An 8,357-nucleotide genomic window follows, 5' to 3' on the forward strand; every position below is an offset into this window, starting at 1 on the left:
CAGTTCTGATTAATCTCCTTTGTCAGTGTGTCCTTTGCCATTCCCTATCACTCCTCCCTGAGAGAGATTTCATCCTGATTCATAAGGAAAAGGGGACAGCGTATTAGCTACTTCCTACTGAAAAGAGACTCTGTAGGTTTCAGGGTGAAGATCTTCTTTCACTATTCTAGGAAACATGTAGACTATTGTGGAGATTGATTTTGGAATTTAGATACACTGTTATCAATCCTTGAAGATGCATCATGGAACTGTTGCAACCTAGAAGACACAATTTTAACTAACAAGTTAAAAGTACATGAGTCAAAAATTAAAAGCAATAATAACCCAAGTAGGGGTTCTAATAGTGGCACAAATCAAGTTGCAGAGGGAAGGTAGTTCTTAAAATAAAAGGCTTATTGACTAGCACTTTGTCTATTATAGTATAAAGGTTAGGAACCACAAGATGTGGAGGCGCAACTATGTCATTTATTGTTCTTAACTCCTGGAGCAAATGTCATCTACCACTGGGTTGTTTTAGAGCTCAGAAGTCCGCATGCAAGGCAGAGGTGAAGTAAGGCACTGCTTATGAGATTTTCCATCAATTCCAACAACTAAGAAATAGTGAGAAGAGTTGGGACCTCAGAAGGCTTTTAGGACCAAATGACAGGCTCTTGTGTCCAGGAGAAAACGAATATACTTACCAGTAATGTTAATGCTCACCTACAGCTCTTCTGGGAGGATCTGAATTGTTGAAGCGTCCTCCACGAGGACCTGATGTGGGCTGCCCTTGGCCATGTGTCCTTCAGATCCACACTTAAAACAAGTGAGTGGGACCTTCCTCTCCCTTGCCTATCTGTGGCTCTCATCTATGACATTGTCTACTGAAGTGGCCCAGCTTTCCACAGTGGAAGCAATTCTGACTTCCTTTATTACCTTTGGGTGGCATTGTTTATGAGTAAGACTTCCTTTTCCTGACACAGGCCCTAAACTGGCAGCAATAGCTGCCCCAATAATTTTGGCCATTTTCTGGTCTTTTCTCTTCTCTCTAGACCCCAGTTGTTAAAAGAGGGAAAAATTTAAACAAATATAGAACAAATAATTTTGAACAATATAATCTTTTAAGTTTAACGCTAGAAATATTATCAATATGACCATTTCCAATCCAGAGATACATGTTCCAGTGAAGTTCCTATTTTCCATAAATGGTTTTGGTAAGAAGATTATTGTTAATGTGGATACAGTTCCACTATTCCTCCTCCATGCCATGATATATAGTGTTATTAGCATAAGCAGTTGTAAATCCATTGCCTTCCTTATTCTTAAATTTTTAAAATTTAAATTTATTATTAATTTCAATAAAAATGTACAGAGACTTTGGATTTCCATTCATTCATTGTTGCACATTTCTCTCCTCCCAACCCTCCCCCCACAGAACACTACCCTCTTGGAAAAGTAAAAGAATAATTCTTTCATTGTTTTACAAACCCTCCTCCAGGTCCACTCCACCATGTAGCCTTCGCTCTAGACTCCTGTCATGACAAAAATACCTAAATCACATATTCCTTTTAAACAGTTTTTACCCTCATCTGTTTCATTGCAGTACACATTATTGAACCCATCTTACTCAGTCTCTCCCCAAACCCAAGGTCAGTCCTGTTTTATAACAGTGGCACCATGCAGTATTTGTCCTTTTGTGACTGGGATACTTCACTCAGCATAATGTCCTCCAGAGTCACCCATTTTGAATAATATTGCATGAGTTCCTTGTTTTTCAATGCAGCGTAGTATTCCATTGTGTGAATATACCACAGCTTCTCTAGCCATTCGTTTGTTGATGGGCACTTAGGTTGTTTCCAACTCTTTGCTATTGTGAACAAGGCTGAAATAAACATGTGTGTGTATATATCTGCTTGGATGTCTATGCAAAGACTTTTGACTGTATGGATCACAACAAACTGTGACTGACTTTGAGAAGAATGGGAATCCAAGAAACACTTGATTGTGCTTATGAGAAACCTATATTTGGGCCAGGAGGCAGTCGTCAGAAAAAAGTAAGGAAACACTGCATGGTTTAAAATCTGGAAGAGTGTACACCAGGCATGTGTCCTATTTAATCTATTCTGCATAGATCACCCAGGAGGCTGGGATCTATGAGAAGGGGTGTGGCATCAGGATTGGAAGAAGATTCATCAACAACCTGTGTTATGCTTTTGACACAACGTTGCTTGCTGAGGACTGCTGTCCTCAATATGGATTGAAGCTGATCGTCAAGAGAATAAAGATTTTCACCACTGGGTCAATAGGGAGTATCATGACAGATGGTGAAGAGATTGATATTGTAAACAGCCTCAGTTTGCTTAGCTCCACAATCAACCCTCTTCGCACCAGCAGCCAGGATAAAATGACGAATCACATTGGGAAAATCTGCTCTCAGCGCCTCTCCAAAGTACTGAAGAACAATATCAGTCTGGGGACTAAGGTGCACCTGATCAAGGCCATGGTCTTTGCAATTACTTGCTATCTATCAGAGAGCTGGACAATGACTAGGAATGAAGAAGAAGAATTGATGTCTTTGAGTTGTGGTGCTGGAGAAGAGTATTGAATATACCACGGACTGCCAGGAGTACAAACAGGTTCATCCTGGAGAGGGTGAAACCAGGCTGCACTTTGGAGGTAAGGATTCTGAAGCTTCATCTGACATACTTTGGACATGTTGAAAGGAGTGGCCAGTCTTTAGAGAAGAACATCATGCTTGGGAAGGTGGAGTGACAGTGCAAGAGAGGATGACCTTGGATGAGATGGGTTGACTCAGTGACTGGGGTAATGGGGGTAGGTGTGTCTGAGATGATATGGTTGAAGATAGAGCAAGGTTCAGAGCTGTTGTACATAGCATCGCTATGAATTGCAGGTGTTTTGACGGCACATAACAACAACAATTGGGGGGGGGGCTGTGAGAATCTGTTGTCAAGGACTTCTCTGAAGTCCTAAGCAGCAAGGGTGTCTGTTTGAAGACTAAAATGTGCCTGATGTAAGCCATGTCATTTTCAATGCTTTCAATGGATCTGAAAGTTGAACAAGGAATAAGGATCACAGAAGAAGAATCATTGCCTCTTAATTGTTATTAGTAAGAATACTAATTATTTGATAAACTGCAAAAGAACAAACAAGTCTTAGAGAAAGTACAACCAGATTGCTCCTTAGAGGCAAGGATGGTGAAACTCTGTTTCACATACTTTGGGTATGTTGTCAGAAAGGATCAGTGCTTGGAAAAGGACTTCATGCTTGGAAAGGTGGAGGGTCTGAGAAAGAGAGGAAGACCTTCAACAAATTCAACCGACACAGTGACTATAACAATGGTTTTGAGCATGCCAGAGATAATAAGGAGGACTCGCTAAAAGGCAAGATTCCTATCTGAGGGCACATAACGACACTGATGGCACTATGGCATATTCAGTGTGTATCTGAGACAGCGTAGATTAACTCAAGGAGGTCAGGCATAGATTTATTCTAAGACCCAGACACACCATACATCAGCAGCCATAGAGTTCAGCTAATACAGGCTATCCCAGGGCGGTCCTTGTTGATATCCTTTGGCTTTACTCACAATTCTTGTTTTAAGTTATCTGCAAGAGCTTTCTGGTGATACCTATGTGCAGAAGCAAAAAAAAAAAAAAAAAGTGACTGCTATATGGCCTTCCAGAGGAGATAGCCTTGAGCTTCTCAACTAGAACAGAAAATAGATCTCAGACCCAAGAAGACATCGTGTGCATGTCCCACAATGACAAGGCTGTGACAGACTCCCTCTTGCAGATCATTTAAGTGGGTTCCTGATTTGCTTAAATGCCTCCTTCTCCAAGAAAATCTCACCTTTCTCCTTGAAAAATATTAAACATGAGCCCTTATCAACGCACTTAACCTAACCTACAAATGCTCCTGCACAACTTCTCTTTTTGAGACAGTTTCTCCCTCAAGGCACTAGCTGTCTAACCCCTTTTTATTTGCTAGAAGTTAAAATCAGGTCGTCCATGTACTGCCTCTAAACATGTTGTATTGGGAGGAAGACAAGATCCCTTTGAGGCCAGTTGAGTCCCTGGTGACAATACTTCCTTCTCTCATTCAGATAGTGTTTTTGATGCACCAAAGTTTTATATGGTCAAATATTTTCAGTAGTATCCTTTATGATTTCTGTGCTTTTATAGTTTTTCTTTTTACATAAAATATTTTACTTCACCTGGAATTTATTCTGATGTAAAGAGGAGTAGGCATATATCTTCACCCCTCACCCACACATACTCAGCCTTGGTCTTTTCAAGATGTCTGAGCATCTTTATTGACTAATTAGTTATTGTAGACATCTGTTGATTTGCCTCCCACCCAGCAGTTTTTGCCTCTTTTCATAAGAGTGCCTCTATTTTCCTTGCAGAATCATCTCTCAGTCTACATGACTTTTGGAGTTTGTTTGGAACTGACACCGGCTTTGCTGATGATTGGGTGTGTAAATGGGTCTGTTCACATCTTCCCAACTGAGGCTCCTTAGGTCAGGAGTTGACCCAAACGAAATCACTCAAAGGCAAAGAGATTCAACCAAGACTTTGGTTAATATTTCATAAGAGATAGGAAGTTGTAGCAGTGCAATCCTGGACCTTCCCACGGCCACCACCATAACAAGCCTGAGTATGAAACCAACACAGCAAAAAAACCAGCCTTGTGTGATGCAGAAATGAAGAATTGTTGAAATTATTTAAACTTCTGGATCTAAGTATATGCTACTTCTGCACTTTTCAGACCTTACACATACAGTCCTTGGATTAGAAAATCTTAATTTTGAGTTGACTTGAGTTGGGATTTTAATTTTTAATCTAAAACCTCTGGCTAAAATACTTACTGATGTGAAACAATACTTTATATTATTTTGTACTATGAATTCAGAGTATTCTGACACAAACTTAACCCTCTGATTTTCCATTGACCTATTTATCTACTCTAAGGATAATAAACTAGAGGAACTTTATTTTCAGATGTCTTTTGTTTGGTTAGTTCAATATTTAAAAACTTCTTTTAAAGACATCAGTGTTGTGACTCTTGACTGAGAATAGTTCTCAGCTGCCTCCTTCTATAGAGAATTGCTTTTAGTCAAACAGGTTTCCTCTCTCCGTGACCAAGAAGATTTAAGAAATATTCCTGCTAAAAATGTTGAACCTGAATCCAATCATGAGAAAACATCACTAAATCTGTCTGGTAGGACAGTTCCCTAGATCATAGACCTGGATAATGCCCTTTGGTTGAGGAACTGCAGAAATTAATACATTAAAAAGTAGGTAGACAGATTGGAGGATATATGGATTTAAGTATTTACTGTGTTCACTCCGCTCTTCTTTCACTTTTTTGCATATATGACATAAAAAGAAACAAATTTTTTTTAAAAAGAGAAAACATGTCCTTCATACAAGCACACAAAATATGTGCTATATGGGAAAAAAATCATATGCTCTCAAATTTGGTGTGCCTTATTCAATTAAATAGTTAAAACTCATTTTATCAAATCATACTGTGAAATGAGTATTATAATTATGGTCAATACTCATCGTATTTCAGTTTATAATAAGATTTTCTACCTCCTATTAACAAAAAATAAAATTATATGCTAGCTGCTGGACCAATTCGTTTTAGCAGTATATACCTTTCTTTTTCATTAACTACATGAGAAATTTAATTATATGCCTAATTAAATTAATGCAGCTATTTTGGACTTTTTAATGTTTTATTTTATTGCATTATTCTCAAATGCTGTATACCAGAGTCCAATACCCACACAGACACACATTTACTGAAGGAATACCTTGCCTTAATTCAAATACATCACACCAAGAGTAATTGATGTCTTTAGGCACCTAACACACTGGTTAATTATAAAATGATGAGGAATACATTATCATCTTATTTTGGTGGTTTGAATGTAATTATACTCATATTAGATCTACATGAATTTAATCATAACCTGATTGCTTTTCTTATATGTTGCAAAATGTGTTATTGCAGGGTTTTTCTATTTCTTCTTAAATGTGTAATAATACATTTATTTGAATTGAAAAATGACACCAGACTATAATAGAAATAATTCTGACTTGACTGATTTGTTTGACAATGAAATCCATCTTTTCCTAAAAAAGGTTCTGGAATATTTTTCCAGAATATTTATTATTTCTTGGTCTAAATAGCATCTCTAGAGTTTAAACATATATTTAAAGCTTGTGCTAAAGGCATCTAAATGTAAGCTATTGATTAATTCAGTAGGTAGAGTCTAAGGTAGCCTCAAGATCCCTATCTCCCGGGAAAGTAAAATTTTATGGATATTGTCCTTTATGATATCTGTGTTTGGTGCTATGTTTAAAAGAGCTTTGAATGTGAATAGGAACTGGGACTTCTTCTAAGCAGTGCTATTGTTATCATGTGCCATCAAGTTGACTGTGATTCCCAGCAATCCTATGAATGACAGACTTGAACTTTGCCCTATCCTGTGCCATCCTCTGACCTTTGTTCTCCTTAAGCCCATTGTGGCAGTCACTGTGGCAGTCCATTTCTTTGAGAGTCTTCCTCTCTTTCACTGACTTTCTTCCTTTCCCAGTATGATGTATTTCTCCAAGGACTGGTTCCTTCTGAAAAGATGCCCTAAGTTAGTGAGCTGGACTGCCACCATCCTTCCTCTAAAACACACTCTCTTCAAAACAAATTTGTTCACTTTCTTCAAGACAGATTTGTTATTTTGACAATCTCTGATATATTAAAAACTCTTCACCAACAACACAGTTCCAAGGCATTAATTCTCTTTGTGTCATTCTTATTCATCGCCGAGACCAAACCTGCCTGCATTAGACTGGCCCAGAGCATCATAATTACTGGGCAGTAGAGAGAGAATGAGCAGAGAGAAGTGACTGGAGGCCTGAGACATCATATCGTGGGTGAGCTGAGGGGAGAGGAGCAGGAAGTGCTGATGAAGTGAGATAAAAGGACAGAGGGGGATGCTTGGAGGAGTGGGGTAGGGAGATGGGACCATGACACACATGTCAAAGGGAAGGAACAAACACCAAATCTGTTAGTTTTGTTATGAGCAAGTTTCTTTCATATCCTCCTTTGGGTAAAATGCTTGTTTGTCAGATATTGAACTAAAGGTGAGTGTTCAAATTAAGACAGACAGACTAAGAAGAAGGATTGGCAGTCCACTTGAGAAATAATGGGTCTTCAAAAACTCTATGAACAATAGAGCACATTTAGACTAGTAGATATGACACCTGAGGCTAAAGCCTCATATTGGGAAATACAAGTGAAGAGAAATAGTTGCATATAGACACTAATGATTGGAACTTGGTATGTGATAAGTAGGAAAATTGGACATTGTTAAAGAAGAAAAAGAATGCATAAATACTTGCATATGAGACATTGAGCTGAGATAGGTTGACATGAGCCATTTGGAATCAGATAATCATATGATCTATACTGGAAATAAAAAAATGAGGAAATTAGGGTCACATTCATAGTGAAAAAGACCATTTCTATATCCATCCTGAAATACTTGTAATATTTGTATACATACAAGGAAGACCTGTCAATACAACTATTCAAATATACACACTAACAACTAGAGTCAAAGAGGAGGAAATAAAATATTTTTATCAATTTTGCAGTTAGAAATTGATCAAACATGCAACCAAGATTCATTAATAATAACTGGTGACTGAAATGCAAAGGATGAGAACAAGGAAGTAAGATCAGTAGTCAGAAAATACGGACTTGATGACAGAAATGAGACTTGATAAAGAATGATAGAATTTTGTAAAATAAATGATTTATTCATTGCAAATACCTTTTATAAGAAACACAAACAGTGACTTTACACATGTAACTCACCTCTCACCTGATGAAGTCTACACAGGAATCAGATCTGGAACACATGTGGAAAGAGTCGTTGGAGAAGCTTATTTTATTATGAGATGTGAAAACTGGGTCAGGTGCTGACTGTGGAACAGGCCATCAATTACTCTTGTATAAGTTCAAATTGAAGCTAAAGAAAATGAAAATAAATCCACAAGAACCACAATTTGACTTTGATTCTATCTCACCTGAATTTAAAAACCATTTCAGGAACAGATTTGTGGCCTCTAATAACTGAAGACCAGCTGAACTGTGAGAGGATATAAAAATATTATCCACGAAGAATGCAAAAGGTCATTACAAAGACAGGGGAGGAATAAAAGACTGAAATAGATACTAGGAGAGACTCTGAATATTGCATTAGAATGCTGAGAAGCTAAAGCAGAGATAAGAAGTCAGAAAGTTAAGACGCTAAACAGAACCTTTAAAAGGGCAGCTCAAGAAGACAA

This window comes from Elephantulus edwardii, unplaced genomic scaffold (genome assembly GCF_000299155.1).
Source record: "Elephantulus edwardii isolate Elephantulus edwardi_28Jun2011 unplaced genomic scaffold, EleEdw1.0 scaffold00031, whole genome shotgun sequence".
In the NCBI taxonomy this organism is placed as follows: domain Eukaryota; kingdom Metazoa; phylum Chordata; class Mammalia; order Macroscelidea; family Macroscelididae; genus Elephantulus; species Elephantulus edwardii.